The following is a 20077-nucleotide window of genomic DNA, read 5'->3' as shown; positions in this document are numbered from 1 at the left end:
TGCTAGGTTACCAGATAATCACAATTTGGAAATTAAAACCCCCTGGAGGCAGTGTATTGTTGGGGTGGGCTTATGGGTATTATAGCCAGTTTGCGGTACACTATCCTGCTTATGTTGTCCATATTATGTTGCCCAGGAGGTGGTGTCCACCCTCTGCTCATGCTGTTGTTTCTTCTGCCATCATGTATCTTCTCCTTGAGTCTGTAAGCCAAAATAATCTTTTTTTCCCCACTAGCAGCTCGTAGTGAGGTGTTTTCTGCCAGCAATGTGAATCTGACTGAAACACTTGGTTTCCTGGAAAATATCATTTCCTTTACTGTATGGCTCAGCAAACAGGTGACTAAGTTCTTTCTCAACAACTAATCTCTGAGTTTTATCACTGTTTCTGTGAAAAGCCACTCAATGTATATATAGCAGCAGGCTAATCTCTATTAATGAAACTGCCTATTTCTGCATCCTACATCAAATGTCATGACTTTATCTGTTCCTATTATCCCACTATTAACATTCTCCTCCAAGCAACTATTGAGATTTATATCTCACCTACCCTGTTGGTTGGCTAATAAAATGTCCCCAAAGTGTTTGATTCTATTAATAAATTCTTTTATGGAAAGAATTACCTTTGCAAAGAGAATGGCTTCATTAGGAGAAACTAAAGCAGAGGCTTGATGGACCAGACTTCTGGAGTTATTAGCTGGCTGAGGAAAAACTATTGTCATTCACAGTTTTATGTATCTTCATGCCTTTGGTAGGTACAGTACAGGAGAGAAGCACCATGCTCAGTCTGTAGGTGTAGGCAGTGGTGTGGAGAGGCAGAGCTTTGTGTTCACACTCATCTGTTTTGCCTTGGAAAACTGCTCACAGGTTCTTGGAGAACACTGAATGTTTCTGACAGTGTGCTTCACCATTTACACAAAAAATATGTGCTTGTGTGTTCACATGCAGAAACGCACACACACAAAATAAGATAGTGATGAAGCAATTTAAAATTCAATAGGTGTGTCACTTTCACTTGGATATAAAGCTGTCTCTGCTGTTAAGACAGATGTTCCCTCTTGTTTCATTTCTAGCTTGTTCTAACAAAGAGCACATTAGCTTCTCATTTCTATCTTTCCTGTAAGGATGAAGCTACTCTCATGTTCAAGCTAGCAGAGCTTGATGTTACTGATGAAAATGACATTCCCTGGGACCTCTTAGCTCAGTAATGGAACAGTGTCCATTCGCTAAACATTGGCTTTGAAGTAAGTGGTAGAACTTCAAAAGGCAAGCTGAAAATGGTAAGGAGGCTTCATTCACAGTCTTAATAAAGCAAATCGAACTGTTAAAGGATACAAAGATAAAAGGCCTTTTGGAGAATAAATTGAAATCTGAAGTTCCAAACAGCAGTTCAATTGCAAGTGCAAAGCATGCTCAGATCAGACACACTGGCTTGGAAGATCATTCAGCCCTCTGGCCAGTCTCCAAGAAAACATCACAAAATCCAGACCAGATCCTGGATATGCCTTCACCAGACTTCCCACCTCTTACTGTTGGCATAGTACAAGTAGCACTCAACAATGGAACACAATAAATAGACACTTGGGATTCTCCCATCTTTCTAGTTACAGTGCTCCAAATAAGACTTTCCTGTAACTCTGCATGCTAGCTCCTCAGTGAACTCTTTGTTGCTACTCCTCCTTCTGGAACAACTGGAATTTTGTATGAAATGATATGAATATTTTGTTGTTGTTTTCTAAAAAAAACTCATATAATTATTGTATTTTCTGGTACAGTGGAAATTATTTTGTAGTCATAGTCTTGCTCTAAGTTTTAACATTTCTCTTAGCATTCTTGCCTTCCAAATTCCCACCAGCATGGCTCCCAAAGCTCTGCTTAGAGCATTCCAGGGCTTTTTTAGCACAAAGTTCCAAAATCTTCTACATTCTTTGTTTTCGCTCAGTTTGAGGTCCATTGTTGCAAGGAAGGCATTGTGGGAAGAGCATGAAATGTCATCAATATTTGATAGCCAAGACTGATGAATGTTTTTTCTCATCCAGCTTTCTCTTTCTTATTCATTCAACTACCCTAGCACATGAAACAGTGTCATCCATATTTAGAGTCAGTCTTCCGACCCCATTAAAGACAATTTTGGAAATCCCTTACAGATATCCCCAGAGGTTACTCTACTACATGACTCTTTAATGCTGATAGTATAAATTATCACAGTTTGTGAGTCAATTCTATGTATAGAATCTCACAAACTGGGCTGGAGAGATGGCTTAGTGGTTAAGAACTTGCCTGTGAAACCTAAGGACCCCAGTTTGAGGCCCGATTCCCCAGGACCCATGTAAGCCAGATGCACAAGGTGGCACATGCATCTGGAGTTCGTTTGCAGTGGCTAGAGGCCCTGGTGTGCCCATTCTCTCCTTCCCTCCCTCCCTCCCCCTCTTTCTTTCTCTCTCTCTCTCTGTCTCTCACTCTCTCTGTCAGTCTCAAATAAATATAAATAAAAACAAAAATACTAAAAAAAGAATCTCATGAGCACAATAGGAATATACCATGCATGATAAGAATTGACATCTATAATGTTCATGGTATCCGGAAAGGAAAGGTGGTATTTGATAAATAGTATGGACTAAATACATATTCACCTTTTTTTTTTTCTTTTTTTTTCTTCCCTGAAAAGTCTGCCTAAGAATGGGAAGACAGCTGTCCTCGGCTTTCAGATGTATATAGTAGATCAAAACACAGGGTTTCTATGTGATGGGCATAGAGCTCAGTGAGGGAAAAGATCTCCATAATTATGCAGGAGGCTCCAAGCCATGTAAACCCCCAATTCTGGGCCCTTTTCAGCTAATTGATAAGTATAGACATGTCTCCCTGAGGCTTTACATATTTTGTCTAATATTAGTTTAGCAAAATACTTAAAATTCTCTTCTATCATCTTTATTGCATCAAACTCCTTTCAAAATAAATATATTTAAAAATAGTACCCCAGAGAAATGAAAAAGTGGACTTTTCTTACATAAGATTTACATAGTGATCAGATAGAGAGTTTACCACCTTTTGTTTTTGGACTATTCTTTCTGATTAAATTTTCTGAAACCCATTTTTTTTTTTTACAGGTCATTAAAACAGATCACAACAAATGAACATGAACACCCAGAACCATGCATGAGCCCACAAACTCTCTAGCAGACATAGCATTGAACTACCTTACCCTAAACCTATTGAATAACTATTTGCATTTAAATAGACACTGTACAGATCCAGTGAAAATGTTGTGGTTTATTCTCATTGCATGTCTTCTCAGGTTGGGGTAGTAGACTCTCTCTCTAGGTTTTAATTGCATATCTGCAGGTGGAGGGCAGCCAGAGGCAGCAATGAAAATGGGATGGGTCATGTGCACCAGCTGGCCTCCTCCTCCCCAGCCTGTTGCCTATGGAGGAAAGAGAAGAATATTTAAAATGAAAACGTATAGACAGCCACTACTTGGCACCTTTGGGTTTTCCGGACACACACTGCCATGCAGTTGTACAAGCCATACTCTACTATAATCTGGGCTGAATGTTACATCATAACAACCATCTTGACTAAGGCACAAGATGGTTCTCACCATGTTGGCCAGCTCCTGTGAAAACCAGCTCTCAGAAACAATTTAAGCATTGGAAGAAATTCCTTGTGTGCTCAGCCAAGGTCAGAGGTCTCCAATAAAATTTCATAGTAGTTTAATGCCATACCAATATAGCAGCTGAAATTCTTTGCAAGAATTGCAGCAGGCTTGGGATTTAGTCTAGTTGCTCAGGCTCAAAATGGAGCAATAGCATTGTAGTTGCCAGAAACATTGACTTCAATTAATCTTATCTTTCTTGTAAAGATTATTTTTAAACATGTAACTATTTCCTTTCTTTCCCATATCCTAGAGGTAGGCTATGAGAGTATCCTGGAAAGTTCTTCAGCAATTTTGTTGTTGCCTGCCATTCATTGGAGCAGGGGAGGGACATATGTCCCTATCAGAATTTTTCACAAGTCAGTGTAAATTAGCATGTATTCCTGAAAGGCCTAATTAATTGTAACTTTTTTATCTTCACCCAGATACAAGCTAAATACAACCCCCTCCCCATAATGTCCCTTCAAGGTTGCTGAAAATGTTGCAGGTTTGGAGAACATAGAGCAATCAAAGGCCCATAATGATGGAAAAGACCCAATTCCTGTTATTTACCAACTTTGTGGCTATTGTTGTTACCTTGATTGTTGCTGATACAAAGCACCTGGGCAAAAACAGCTGTTAGGAAAAAAAAAAAACAGGTTATATGTTGTTTTCTATTATTTCTTTTTAATTTTTATTTATTTATTTATTTGAGAGCGACAGACACAGAGAGAAAGACAGATAGAGGGAGAGAGAGAATGGGCGTGCCAGGGCTTCCAGCCTCTGCAAATGAACTCCAGACGCGTGCGCCCCCTTGTGCATCTGGCTAACGTGGGACCTGGGGAACCGAGCCTGGAACCGGGGTCCTTAGGCCTCACAGGCAAGCACTGAACTGCTAAGCCATCTCTCCAGCCCTGTTTTCTATTCTTGAAGGGAAGCTTGATGATGGCAGTGTAAAGATGGTAGAAGAGCAGCTGAACATTTTACCAGGGGGAAAACAGCAGCAGGAGAGTGAGTCAAACTAACACTAAAAGCTAGGGATAGGAAACATTAAGATCCACCTCTAGTTGCAAACCTTATACAACAAGAATCCACCTCATATGGAATCTTACTTTTTTGAACAATGGAATACTCAAGGGGCCATAGATTGTTGCTAGAAAATTTTCAGTGCCAGGGATGGGATACCTTCCAGTGGGTTGTTCACCAGAGAGGGCCCTGATGCCCCAAATCATTATAGGACATTGCTGAGGCCCTTGGTTTCCCACCAGGAATTGATGGTAAGACCCTATTGCTGAAGACTCCACATACTTGGACTGTAAGGCCACTGAGAAATCCTGTTGGAACTGAGCTGATAACCTCCTCCATGTAGACCAGCTGACAGAAAGCTGGAAGAAGCCATTCTGCATACAGTTCAATGGGAGAAAGAGAAATCACCAGTGAAGATACTCAACAGTGGACACTGCAAGCCTTATATTTGGCCAGCCAGGCCAAATGAGCCAACGGGTGCAATAGTGGCATGTCTATCATGGTGGAAACCAACTGCCCTCTAATTGTACTGGAGGACCACTCCATGGGAGGAAATACATCCCTGATACTGAAAACTTAAAACAGGGGTAGTCATGAGGCCTAGGGGTGTAAGGTCTGCTGTTGTTTGGCTAAATGTATATACAATGCTTATCAAACTGCCCAGTAAGCACTTCAGTTAATGTTAATACCCTTATATTAATGCTACTCTTGTTTGTATCCATATATTAATGCTACTCTCACTTTTGGTATTGAACCTTCTCTTTTCAGCTGGCAATGTCCTTGGGACGACTCAGAAGGTATTATAGTGATGGAAAGAAATGAGTGCAGTGCTCAGTACTGCAATATCTGTATCACACCTTCCAAGGCTCAGGGTCTAATGCGGAAGAGGTGGCAGAAAGAATGTAAGAGCCACAGAAAGGGTAGGACTCAATACAACATGCTCCCTCCAGACACAAAATGGCTTGGATATCCATGGTCTCACAGTGCCTGACACTACCTGCACAAGACCATCATAAGAGGAGGAAAAGATCATGACATCAAATTAAAAGAGAGATTGATTGAGATGGGGAGGGGTTATGATGGATAATGGAATTTCAAAAGGGAAAGTAGGGGGGAGGTGAGGGTATTACCACGGGGTAGTTTTTATAATCATGGTATTTGTTAATAAAAATTTGGAAATTAAAAAAAAAAACGGGGCTGGAGAGATGGTTTAGTGGTTAAGTGCTTGCCTGTGAAGCCTAAGGACCCAGGTTCGAGGCTCGATTCCCCAGGACCCACGTTAGCCAGATGCACAAGGGGGTGCATGCGTCTGGAGTTCGTTTGCAGTGGCTGGGAGCCCTGGTGCCCCCATTCTCTCTCTCTCTCTCTTTCTCTCTGCTTCTTTCTCTCCCTCTGTTGCTCTCAAATAAATAAATAAAAATTTAAAAAAAAAACACAAAAAAACGAATCCACCTCTCAAATTGCCACCAGCCGGGGTCTAAGCATTCAAAACACTTGAATTTAATGGGGAAACATCTGATTCAAACCAGTGCTGTGTCCTTGTTCGAGCTACTATAGAATGGAAAAACCCAGAGACAGAAAAGTACACGAGTATATGAGTGATTATTAAGTATATAAGTTTGTTAAGAAGAGGGTGATTACAGGAGAGATGTTAAAATATCTGGAAAGTGGAATTCTTTGCTTTTCTCGATTGCTAGGAAGGTGTGAGGATATAACAAGGGATGAATTGCCCCACATGGAAATAGAGGTCTAAAAGGCTTTGTGAGGAATAGCTCACACACACATGGTTCATAACCATTTACATAAGTCAGGCATACATCTAACATGAGCCTCCTCATTCGGCTCAGTATTGTTTAGGGAAGAATATGATTGGTTGGTGGGCCCAAAAGGAACTTTGACTTAAGAATGCACTACCCATGGGATCTGAGCCCCTGAAATTAAGAAAGAAACAGAAAGTTGTTTCTGTTTCTGAGGATGGGTTAGGAGGTGGCTGCTTATAGCCATCTTGAATATCATATACAAGTTCTAGTTTTGCTGGGGCACAGAAGATTGGAGCCTGCAACTAGCCCAATACCTACTAGAGAAAACAGGCTTATTCTGATCCTTATCACCAAGACAGGTCTTCTGGCCACCCTGTCTTCCTAAGGCAGATGTCTGATCTTAGATATCCAGAGCCTATGGTTTGAAACACAAACTTCTGCCTCTGCACCCCACTGCATACACCTAGGAACTGAGCATGGTGCTGCTCTCCTGTCCTGTACCTGACAAAGGTATGAAGGTAGGTGAAACTGCGAATGACAAGGCCTTTTCCTCAGTCAGCCATTATCTCCAGAAGTCTTATCCCACAAACCTCAGTTTCAGCTTCTGCTGATGATTTCATTCTCTTCACAAAGATATTTTTTTTCCACAAAAGAATTTAGTATAAAAGTTTGGGAGCAATTTTATTTAGCCTTTGAAAGAATATCAGCAGGATAGATGAGATGTAAATCTCAATAGCTGCTTGGAGGGGAATGTTAATAGAGGGATTAGAGGAACACAGAAAGACATGTAATTTGATTGTGGATCCAGAAACAGGCCATTTCAGTAATAGAGGTCAGCCAACTTTTACATAAACACAGAGTGGTTTTCAAAGAAACAGGGAGAAAACCCACAGTGTTTCAATAATTATGTTTAGGATTAGAGCCAGGATTCAAATTCAAGCTAGGAATCCTGAATACATCACAGGGCTTGTACACAGGATGTTGAGTTCACACTGGAACTTAGAAGGCAACCAGCTCCTCGCAGTAGTAGAAGGTGCTATGAGACCTGCTCAGGGGTAATGGTAACAAAAAGGAAGAATAAGCAGGGGGTAGTCCAAGCTACAAACTCAAACAACCAGACAAGATTTACACACCTGTGCAATAATGGCACTTTCCTGATAGTGGTAACTGATGGCTCTCTGATTGGATTTGAGGCCTGCTCTGTTGTGTGGTATTGTGAACCAACCCAGAATCTTATGGATAAGATGGTCATAGACTCCAGAGAAAAGCTCCTGTTGGTCTTTGGCCACAAAGAATGGCTATACCCATCCAAAAATCCCTTAAATGACTGTGGCTGTCCCCTTTAGTCCATAATGCTCTCACTCTTGTTTGGAGAATTTACTTATTTATTTATTTATTTTTAATTTTTTTACAAATGGCAGTGAAAACCAGTGAGAATTAAAATCCAGCAACAAGACAAGAAAAGGTAGGTGACTGCCTATCCAGAGGTGAGCCATCTGTAGCATTTCTGCCAAGGCATAGGAGACATTACTGTGGAAGCAGCGATTTAAACAGGAGTGCTGCTCTCACTGTTAGTTGGACAAGCAGCTCCAGGGAGATGGTGCTAGGCACTGAGGACACTCACAACTCATCAAAGCAGAAATCCGGAGATTGCAGAGAGCTCAACACTAAAGTCTACTTATAATACACCCGCCAAGGCTCAAGGAATTTTGTGGAAGACGGAGCGAAAAGATTGTAAGAGCTGCAGGCTGGGAAGTAGTATCTAGGAGTATTGTCACTCCCACAGAGATAGACTGATGCATTCATGACCCCACAGTAAATATGGATAACCCCACTAAGTAAGGCCCTCAGTGGAATAGGGGCCAAGAAGAGAGGTTATAAGATTCCAAGGGAAATATGACCAACATGCAATTTGTTCATAGAACAGTTTATAATTAATAAAATAATTATTAAAAATGAAAAGGCATATTTTCAAGCAAAAGGAAATGTAAAGGGAGGAAAGGAGTTTATATTAATTTCGGATATACCTTGTAATAATGTATCATCTATTAGTACCATCCTTTCCCTCATCCATGCCCACTTTCTGAAGGGGGCCCTCCTCATTGGGGTTGTAGGTTATCCCCATGGAGATTGTGGGTTATGTGCTGTGGGAGCAGCAGTCAGCTATGAGGGAGAGACAATGTCTCTGTGCACGATATGCCAACTTATGGCTCTAACAATCTTTCTGCCACCTCTTCTGCAAAATTCCCTGAGCCATGTTGGGTGTGATTTAAGTCTACTTCTCTGATGGCCTGTTAGGAGCTACTGGAGGTCTAGTTTGGTTGATGTTGAGTATCCTCAGGGTCTGTCTCCTTCACCTTGATGCTGGTTATCAGGTTCACCATGGAAGCAGCACTCTTGCTCATCTCCCCAGTTCCTCTGTGGTTTCAGCTGGGGCTATGCTGAAATGCTTTGGGTAAAATACCTAGGGTCCTGATCCCATATGGAAAAGAAACATAGATCTGGTTGTCCGCCCCCTCCCCCAGTAGGAGCTCACCTGGTTTTACTGCTTTCGCATTCTGGTTCTGATGAAATGTGCCAAGTAGTCACTGGGAGTGAAGCAAATCTTGGAGAGATGGTGGGGATAGCTGTGTTCTACAGAAGAGGCTTGATCAAAGAGTTGGCTGGTGTGAGGGAGACAAGGACACTGGCTAGGGGGCTAGGGAGCACACCAAGGGTACCTGTAGGCAATACAGGGTATAGAGGGTCTGAAGGGGTGTGTGTGTGGGGGGGGTAGGCGGCCTGCAGGCCTGTCCTCCAAGGATGCAAGCAGGGGTACAGGGCAGGAGACAGGAACACCAGAGGACCATGGTCTCAGTTTGTGGAGCCTGTGAGATCCAGGCGTGGCCTGGGCACAGTGGAGTGGGGCATTCTAGGAGATAGGGAAGGTGTGCTAAGGGGACCCAGACTCAGTGGAGGTGGGGCTCTGGGCTGCAGAGAAGTATGAATGGGCACAGAGAGCAAATTAGGGTGGCCTCTTGGGGAAAGGGGGATGGTGAAGGTTGACTAGAGGAAGGGTCCAACGTGGGCTGGTGGCTCAGGAGAGAGGGGGCCACAGATGGGAAGGTTCTGTGCCCCTGTTGGGGTGGTCCCTGACAGAGGGGAAGGTTTTGCTTGGAAGGGTCCTGGAGGGGAGGGGAAGGCAAGCCAAGTGGAGTTCTGGGGTGGTAGTCGGACAAGTCTCGGGGTACTGAGGGGATCCTGAAGCTATGGGAAGGCCTAGGGAGGGCAGGGGTCCTGGAGAGGGGGGAGTGCACCCGAAGGATGTGGATCCGGGGGAAAAAGTGGAAGGCGCTGTAGGACGGGGTTCCGGAGAGAGGGGAAGGCTGGGGGACACTGGCATTTGGGGAGAGAGGGAAAGGCAGCGCAGAGTGCCTAGGCTGGGGGAGGGGGGTTGGGGAGTAGGGGAGAGCCTGGGAACAATGTGTCCTGGAGGGCGGGGAAGGAGTCTTGCAGAGAGAGGAAAACCCGCCGTGGTCGTGGGTCGGCGTAGTAAAGGCAGGGATGTGGGAAAGAAGTGAAGGCGCGTGGATGGCAATGTCCTGCACAGAGGCTTAGGTGCGCAGACGTTGGGGTCCGGAAAGGGGGTGCTGCTCAAGAGAAAGAGGGCGAGAGAGAGAGAGAGACAGAGACAGAGACAGACAGACAGACAGACAGAGATAGCGAGGAATGCGCGTGGAGAAAGTGGTTCCGGGAGAGGGGAAGGCGCGTGGAAGGTGGAGTCCAGAAAAGGCGGGGTGTGGTGGCTGTCCCAGAGAGAGGGGAGGCGCTCAGACCTTAGGGTTTGGAAAATGTGCTCGGTGCCATCTGCGGGGGTTCAGGAGAGAGGGGGAGGCGCGCAGAGGACATAGGTTCTGGAGGGAGGAGTAGGCGATGGGACAGCGGGGGTCCAGGATAGAGGGGAAGGCAGTGTGGCCCCAGTAGGTGGAGCCTGTAGGTAGTGCTGCGGAGAATCAGGACAGGGGCACGGAGGCTGGGATCCAAGGTTGAGGAGGTCTGCTGGGCTAAGAGCTTAAGACTCCGCAGACTACTGTGGCCTCCCAGCCAGCTCTGGGAGCTAAAGCTTGGTTAGGAAGATTCCCTCTTGACTGGAAGGCCTAGAATCTTTGTTGAATTAGAACTTAGAGAAGCAGGGGGCGTAAGCAATAAGAATCTGTAAGCAGCTACCCCTATTTCTTTAAGTGCTAGATAGAAAGTTGCCAGTACAGGATTTTGCATTAACCCTTTTAATATTCATTTCAATAAGCTGAAATTTAATAGGAATGTGTATGTATAGTGACTTGGCACAAACCTATTCTGATAGAATTCCTTTTACCTTATAGGCATATGGAATGCCTGACATCTAACAATTCATCAGGAGGCTAGGAAGATGCCTTAGCAATTAAAAGCACTTCTTGCCAAGCCTTATGGCCAGGGTTCAAGTCCGTAGTGCCCACATGAAGCCAGATGTACAAAGGAGTGCATTCATCCCGAGATCGTTTACAGCAGCAGGAGGTCCTGGCAAGCCCTGTCTTGGTCTTTCTTTTGCTCTCTCTCATGCACTCTCTCACTCTCTCTGCCTCGCACTCTCTGTTCTGTCTCTCACCCAAATAAATAAATGAAAATATCATATATGTGTGTGTGTGTGTGTGTGTGTGTGTGTGTGTATGTATGTATGTATGTTATCAGAGCAGGAAATACAAATACGGAGTTGCTGATAATTCATATTCTTTTTTTTCTATAGTGACACAGAGAGAAAGAGGCAGACAGGGAGAGAAGAGAGATAATGGGCGTGCCAGGGCCTCCAGCCACTGCAAACGAACTCAGATGTGTGTGGCCCGTTGTGCATCTGGCTAACATGGGTCCTGGGGAATTGAGCCTCGAACTGGGGTCCTTAGGCTTCACAGGCAAGCGCTTAACCACTAAGCAATCTCTCCAGCCCTGACAATTCATATTCTTAGAGGCAACTATACTGCCCTCATTTTGTTGTGTTATATAAAATACTTTGTGTTAGTGCAATTTATTTACCCACTTAATTAATGACATGTATTTTAAGCATTCATTATCTACTATATCTCAGTATTTACTAGCAAATAATCCTGGGCTATATGCCACGAGTCAGACTCTATTGTAAAGGAACAGGAGAGCTGAATACTTTTCACCAGCATACATGGGTGTTGAAGCAAAATCTTGGGTAACAGTTCATCTGAATCTTGGTATGACATTTGAACCTCCAAGAACATGTGAAGACAAGAGATGGGGCGTCTTCCTTTGAGTTCATCTTACCCTGACTTCCATACATCCCCTGAGGTGATGTCCTTGGACACTGTCACATCACATGTCAGCTTTTGGTTAGACTTTAGATTTGTACCTGTTGCAGGGAATCGTTTCCCCGGGGCACTGGAAACACACATCTATTCACCTCAGATAGGACACAGACAACAGACCAAAGTACAATTATACCAAAACTGATTTTGGTGAGCCAATGAGTTTATTGGGGTTGCTTGGAGAGCAGGGTGAGGGGTTGCTAAGGGGAGCAATGGGTTACTCAAAGGCAGTTGCATCACCAAAAGCCCTACTCCAGTATAGGCAGCGAATAACAGAAGCTGCATTTCTGGAGCACACTGCACTACTTGCAGGCAGCTTAGCTGGTTGGAGTCTCAAGCACACTATATGACTTGAAGAGAGCTCAATTGTCAAAACTCATCCCTAAACAGTTGCTTTCCATTTATATGTCTTTAGGGAGGGGGGTCTTGCAAACTTTCCCCAAACTTGTTGACTTCCTGAGCCTCTGGAGCTCCCCCCTAGAGGAAATGCTTCAACTTCTAATTAACATTGATCCAAGTCTGCCATTTATCATTCCTAAAATCGTGAGGAGTTGTCAGGAAACCTTTTAAGTTTCAGGTTTCCCACACATGACTCCCTGAATCTCCAGCTCCTCCTTCTTCTCTTCAGGGGGGAATAATTGAATTCAGAGTAATCTGCTACATGACACTCCCACCCTTCTTCCAGCTCTTACACTCTTTCCACACCCTCTTCTGCCATCCTCCCTGAGCCTTAGGTGGGGTGAAGAATTTGCTGTGCAACAGTGCCTGACTTATCTCAGACAGTAAAATCATTTCACTGAAGTGTAGAATTTCTTCCTCAGTGAAAAGACAATTCTACTAGTCATGGTGCAATCTGTTCTGTTGTTACAGTATTTCCTTTTTGTTATTTGTGAAGGACCATGGGAAGCCATCACAATTGGCTAGTCATCCATTTGAGACATAAACCATTAATGCTGTGAGATTAAAGTGGCTCTGATATCTTTATTGATGAAACACATCTCTGCCTGAGTATACTTGACAGTACTTATTTTCTTTTGAAGGGTCACATATCTCATGTTGGTAGTAACAGCTGTTTCTAGAACTGATTGTGCCATCTACATTATGTTGATTAATATTTTCAATCAGAATGAAATATTAAGTTGACAAGTATTTTCTGTGAGTACACTGAAAACTCCTCTGTTGGTTTCTGAGTTTCACAGTGGCTGTATGTAAGTGTGTATGTAGGTATATAGCAAGTGGATATGAGGATATGAGAGGAGTTAGGCAGGTAGGGAATTACTATAGGACATTGCTCACACAGGGTAACAGGACTGCAGACAGAAACCAGATAGTCTCTTTAAAAAAATGACTTTTATTTAAATAGATACATATATGTGTGTGTGTGTGTGTGTGTGTGTGTGAGAGAGAGAGAGAGAGAGAGAGAGAGAGAGAGAGAGAGAGAGAGAGGAGAGAATGGCACACCAGTGTCCCTTGAGATGGCAAATCAATGCCAGATGCATGCACCACTTTATGCATCCGGCTTTAGGCGGTTATTGGGGAATCAAATGCAGTCTATCATGCTTTGCAAGCAAGTAACTTTAGCCACTGGGTCATCTCTCCAGGCCAACAATTTGTTTTTATAAGTGGCCAGCAGGGTAGAGAACCAATAAAAGGAGGAAGGAAAAAATAGTTAAAATTGCCAGCTGAAAGGAGGCTGTTTTAAAGGCTACTGCCTGGTGTGTCTTGGGGAAGGAGACTAGGGGGTGAACTGAACCTCTATCCCTCATTATCTTGACAGGAGGGGAGGAAGGAGACAAGATGGAAGTTCAGTCTTGGAGCCTACTCAAATGGGTTCCCAGTTCTAGGGCTTTGTAGAAGAGAACATTTGTTTGCAGCAAAAGTTAAAATTTTCTAGTCTTGCTTTTCACTGAATTTCTGAGTCTGTCTTCACTTCTGGAGCTTTCACATTATTGTAAGCCTCAAAAATGGGCCCACAGATCCCTAAACATGGAGGGGGGGGATCACCTTTTTGCTGAAAGAAATGATGCTTGCGTTTTTCTAAAAATTCAGTAGTCCACCAGTGAAAATCTGCCTACCCATTATAATTTGAACAATTAATCAATTGGTCTCACATTTTGTTTTCTTTTGTTACAACTCACTTAATTCATTTTCCTTTATTCTTTAAAAAAGTTTCCCTGCAATTGGAATGCAGAGGTAGGAACATGAGAAATCTGAGGGCTACATAGTGAGATGATGCCAGAAGAAACCAAAGGCTAAGGATGTCTGATCAGTAGTGTGCTGCTTGTTCACACATATACTAGGACCTGGGTTTGTTCCAGCACAACTAATAACATTCTCCTGAGATTTTGTCTTTTAATTTTTTTCAGATATTGCCATTTTATTTTCTTTCTTTTTAAAATACATGTTATTTATTTATTTGAGAGGGAGAGAGAGAGAGAGAGAGAGAGAGGGAGAGAGAGAATGGTTACACCAGGGCCTCCAGCCACGCAAACAAATTCGAGGCATGCGACCCCTTATGCATGTGTATATGTATATGTATATATATGTATATGTGTGTGTGTGTGTTATATACATATATACATACATGTATATAATATATACATATATATTATATAACATATATGTGTATATATATATGTGTATGTGTATATATATATATATATATATATATATATATATATATATATATTAGAGAGATAGAGAGATTCTGTGTTTATTAACCCTAATTATGACATATCCTGAGGTCAGTTTGTGCTCACATTGACTCTGTGATTGCAATTAATGCACTATAATTTGTGTTAATTTTCTTGCCATTGAAAATATAAATTTTGTGTACAGACATAAATGGAGGACCCAAATGAGCAAACTGCCCTACATTCTGGAAGAGGAAAGTCACGTGATGGCATTCTAGTGAACAATGTACCTTCTCCCCAAAGACAGGATACAACTTGAGAATATATATGCTGAATTCATGAAGTCAGTTCATGTTAATTGAGCTTAGGATAGTTCTACTTAAAGCCTGCAGCAATGAGCTTAGGTGGAACTTAATCAGAACACTGAAGGCTATATCGATGTGCTGTACTTTTCTTCCTGCTATATTCCATAATTAGGGCACAAACAACCAGAAAAAGATAAAAGTACATTTTTTTCCAGGTTTGAAAAAAATTTTCATACATGTATGGGATGCATTTTGACTTTAATTTCCAACTGTTACCTTTCATCCCCTTTCCCTAGTCCCATTTCCATTCAATCTCTTCTCTCTTTCAACTAGTCCATCTCTTCTGATGTCAATTTTTAAACCAATCTCCATTGTCCATGATCAAATGTTGATGGACCTGATATTAGACAGGTGTTATGTCGTAGCAATTTCTGTGAGATCATATGTGCAAGGATCCTCAGTATTTGGGAAACAGTGTTCCAAAGCACTCATATTCATCTTCTGACTCATATATCCTTTTTGTTTTCCCATTTTCAATGTCCCTGAACTTTGTTGGGTGTGGAAGAGATGTCTTATTTAGAGATGAGCATTCTATGGTTTCTAACTCTCAGTTGTTTGATGAGTTTTTAATTCTCCACAGTACTTAATGCCATCTGTAAAAAGAAGCTTCTAAGACCAAACACGAGAGCAGCGCCAATCTTTGGACATAAATCCTAATATCTAGAGGGAAAACAATAGAAACGTCCTCAACATGGCTTATGACCTTCTAATCCATAAGCTTTTGACTAAGTTTGTAGTACCAGGTAAGAATCCCCTTCTGTGGAGCATGCCTCAAACACAATCATAGAGCAGATGTTTACCCACATAATAGTAGAGTAACTATTACACCAGTCAGCATATCTTTCCTGGTTCATTTATTGTGTAGTAAGCATGGACTACTGCTGGTTAAGTCCATTGTGTTAATTTATATCATGTGCCCCCCCCCATATATTCATGTGTTTTGAATGCTTGGTCCCAGCTGGTGAACATTTGGGAGATTAATCCTTGTAGAAGGGGTGTGTTGTGTGCTGGCAGTGTTTTTCTTTTCTTTATTTCTCTGCTTGGATCTGTGAAAGGGAGCCAGCCCCTTTCACCTTTATGGAACTTCTGCTGGATCTGTGAGATTCCAATAAATTTATTCATCCCATAAGCTTTGTTTTGTTTGGAAGTTCATCCCATCAGAGTGGAGCTGACTATGAGACTAACCTGAATTTAAAAGTAATAGTGAAATAAATAACAGATGGATATAGCACAGAAAGAAAAGAAAATTTCAGGCCAAAGACTTCAGCTCAATTCACTTGCAATTGTTAGGGAGATTACCACCACTGAGTTTCTATGAGCTCTTCTGTATTCAGACAGTAGGCAAAATGCTGACTCCTGTTGAATGGAAGAGAGCAGAATGTAGAATGCTACATAAGTTTACCTGATCTTAAAAGTTGGCTTTATTCCCCTCTGGATCAACAAATTTGCTATCCTGCCTGGTACTATGAAGGTGTCAAAATAGAGGAAAGAGAGTGATGTTGGATTTGTATCCCAGTTTTTATTTATTTTTGGTAAATGCCTACTGGATGATGTGATGTTATTGGAGTTCCTACATGGAGCCCCTGAAATGTCATGGCATGGATGGAACTGTGGGTTTCAGTAGGGACCACAACATTTTGGAGGTTCTATGACTACAGAGCAATTGTCAACGAGAGCTGCTGGCTTCAGTTGGAGTTTCCCCCAGGCTGTGGGATTCCAAGCAATAGGGATAGAAATGGAACCCCAGAGAAATTATCAGTGGTTACAGATGACACAAATGGAGCAACAAGACTTGATGTATACTCTGTTTGTTTTCCATCTTATGTTGGTTCAATCTTTTCTGGTGTGTTTAGGACCATCTTTTGTACCATGAATGTTTATTCAGTTCCATTGCGTGTATGTAATTAATGTTTTGACATTACAGGATCACAGATTTGAGATTTAGAACTGTGAGTATGAATGACAGTGTTGGGATTGATGAAAACAATAGGGAAACAAACCTATGGGGATTTTAAAATTTGGAGTGAATGCATTTTACATCATGGAAGGTCATGGGTTTATGGGTGCTTGGTGAAGAATATAGTTGTTTGAATCAGATGATTCTCATAAGCTTGTGGATTTTGAATGCTTGGCCCCCAGGTGGTGGAAATTTGGGAGAGGGAGCCACATTGGAGGAAGAGTGATATTGAGAGTGGGCATTGGGATGTTATGACTTATGTTCCTCCTTACCAGAGTTTAGCTAGCGCCACTGCCGCCACTGCTTCCACATGCTGTGGTAGAAGCGATGTCTAGCCTCTGCTTATGTCATGCTTTATAGTTTGTTATCATGAAACTTTCCCTCAAACACATAAGCAAAATTGAACCTCTCTTCCCATCAGCTGCTTTTGGTTCAGTGTTTTGTCCCAGCAGTGCAAAAGTAACTAAAACAATCACCCATAACTTCTCCTCCCCAGTAGGCTGCATATCCCTTTCCAGCACTCACTGCTTGTCAGCAAAGAGGTGGATTTAAGCTCAGTTCCCAGTTGACATCTCAGTGTCCGGCAACAAAATAAGTGGTGTCTTCAGCAATAAGGTCCTAACCATCTACTTCTGTTGGGCAACCTAGAGCAGTGATGATCACTGAGTAATTTTTGTGGTAACATGGCCTTCACTGACCCTTACCAGGTAGTCTCTCATCACTGATACTAGTATTTATGTTTTATGTGAAAATTTATGGGTTGATGGACAGCATAGCACTTTTCTACCCATGCAGGGTACTCCTAATTAAACTCTGTTTTAAAATAATATTTTTACATTAATAACGAAGTGCCTTTCAATATAGCTTTTTCAGAACATCTTTGGTTTTGGTTAACCCTCCTCCACCCCCTGCTCTCCTTCATCCTTCTTCGTTGAGCCCACTGGAAACCCTTCCATGCCCAGTATTTGGCCCCTCTACTTTTGTGTCAACTACCCTGCCTCTAAGTGCCAACCCATAACTATTTCTAGCTTCCTGGCCAAAGTGGGATCTTACTCCAACTCACAGACAAATATGACAATTGGAAGCTAGGATCTTCTCAAGATAGATCATATGACTTTTGTTTCTCTGAGCCTGGGTTACCTCACTTAGTGTAACATTTTCCAGAGTTATACATTTTTCTGCAAATCTCACAGCATCATTTTCCTTCATGTCTGAGTAAAACTCGATTTTGTATAGATGTCCCACATTTCTATTAGGCACTCATCAGTTGAGAGACATCAATGCTGATTCCATTCTGAGCTGTTGCAAATATGATACCAATAAAAGATGGGTGATCACCTTTCTCTGAACTAGTGTGTGGAGTCTTTAGGGACCAGGCCCAAGAGTGATATAGTTGGGCCATGTGGAATATCTGTATTTCACTATTAGAGACACCTACTCACTGTTTTCCACAGTAGCCCCTCCAATTTACCCTCCCTACAACAATAAATCCAGGTGGAGACTTTTAAACATTTTTGTTTTGAGGTAGGGTCTCTCTGTAACACAGGCTGACAAGGAATTCATTATGTAGTCTCAGAGTGGCCTCGAACTCACAGCAATCCTCCTGCTTCTGCCACTGTGCCTGGCTTTGAAGTAGACCTTTTAAAAACCGGGCACTAAAAGATAGGAAAAAGAAAATAAAAGGGAAGGAGTAATAAAAGACAAAAATTTTAATAATTACATGTGGACAAAGTGCAAAAGCCAAGTACCCTAAATGTACATCAAAAAAAATTGTCAGAATTTCTTCCTCAGTCGGGTGGATTTTGAATTCTTTCTCTCCACATGATGTCATTTCCTTTAGCAACCTGCCCTGGTAGGAGAGGTTCAAGTAGCACTTCCCATGGGCTGATGTGGGGTATGCTTTTCCCCCTGTGAAGATCAGCTCATTTAATTTTGGGAGGTGAGTTTCTGGCTCACTTTGGCTGACTTTTTGAAGTAGGTCCTCTCTCTGGGAACCTCTCTACTTGGCTTGCCTTGGAATACTGATCAACCAGTGCTGTGGATATACAGTGAGAGGGATGGGTGAGTGGAAGCCTTTATTTTCCTCTTGTGTCCTAGTGCTGGAATATTAGGGAGGTAGATCAGGGTTGTGGAATGCTGCCTGGTGGTGTTCCGAGAAGCTCATCAGCCCCTGTCCTGTCTTTCAGGTTCTTATGATTTTTAAAGGCCAGTGTGAGTGGGGAGAAGCCCTTGCCTACATATTCCACATCTATCACAGGCACCAGCCGGGCAGGCAGGTTGGGAGCGAGTGATGAGAGCAGTAGCACCCACCCCCAGCTTCTCTACAGGGACCTCAACTATCTTAACCAGTATGTCTTCCCTACTTGCTGCCTAACTCTCAAGAACATAAATTGGGACTATTGTCTGGGTGATGCTGCATTCTCTGTAGAAGCAAAATAAAGCAGTTGGCAGATATCTTGAAGAAGAATCTTACAGCAACATCTGTCTCATCGTGATGCTATGAAAATTCTCAAATACTGTTGCACTCGGCACCAGCACAAGGGAGAAGGAGATCAACACAGTGAAAAATCAACTCCTACCAAATCAGAGAGCCAGAGACCCAGAGGCCCCCAACACCTCATCACTGAAGCACACCAAAAATGAACCCAACATGGCCCAGGGAAATTTTGTGGAAGGGGGAGGAGAATGTCAGAGCCACATGTTGGGTCATGATATGCAGAGACATTTATCCTACCCATAACTGTGGGCTAACTCCCCAACGCATGACCCGTATACCTCAACAAGGAGGGGCTAGGGGAGGGGGTAGGTCATGGATGAGCCTAACAATGGTACTAAATTGAATGTATTCAATGAGTACAAACCTAATTAATAAAAAAAAATTAAAAAGTAGAGTCTTACTCTAGCCCAAGGCTAAACTAAAAAAAGAAAAAGAAAATTCTCAAATACATTGTCTGGCTAACATTGAGAGGAAAACCAAACAAACAAAAAACGACACACGTACCATCAGTTCTAGAGCCCCAAAATTCAAAATCATATCTTGCCTCTTGTTGAAGAAGCACCTTCTGTATATTATCTTACCTCTTGTAATCCACTGGGTTTTCTAGTTGACGCTTGTGTTCTGCCATCTTATTCAGATTGACTGAGAGTTTATTACATGGGGCAAGGTGGGGGGATCCATCCTGCTCTTATCAATCAATGGATCAAAGGTACAAACTCGGGAGTACCATTTGGTCACATTTAATTTTATTGCATTGAACCCATAAACTTGTATATTCTCTAAATTGATTGTGTTTGAAAGCCCTGAAAGAGACAAAGTACAAAAACAAGTCTGGTTAAAAGGAACTCTGAAAAGTGAGTAAACAT

Source organism: Jaculus jaculus, chromosome X (genome assembly GCF_020740685.1).
Source record: "Jaculus jaculus isolate mJacJac1 chromosome X, mJacJac1.mat.Y.cur, whole genome shotgun sequence".
Taxonomy (NCBI): Eukaryota; Metazoa; Chordata; class Mammalia; order Rodentia; family Dipodidae; genus Jaculus; species Jaculus jaculus.
This window is presented reverse-complemented; position numbering follows the sequence as displayed.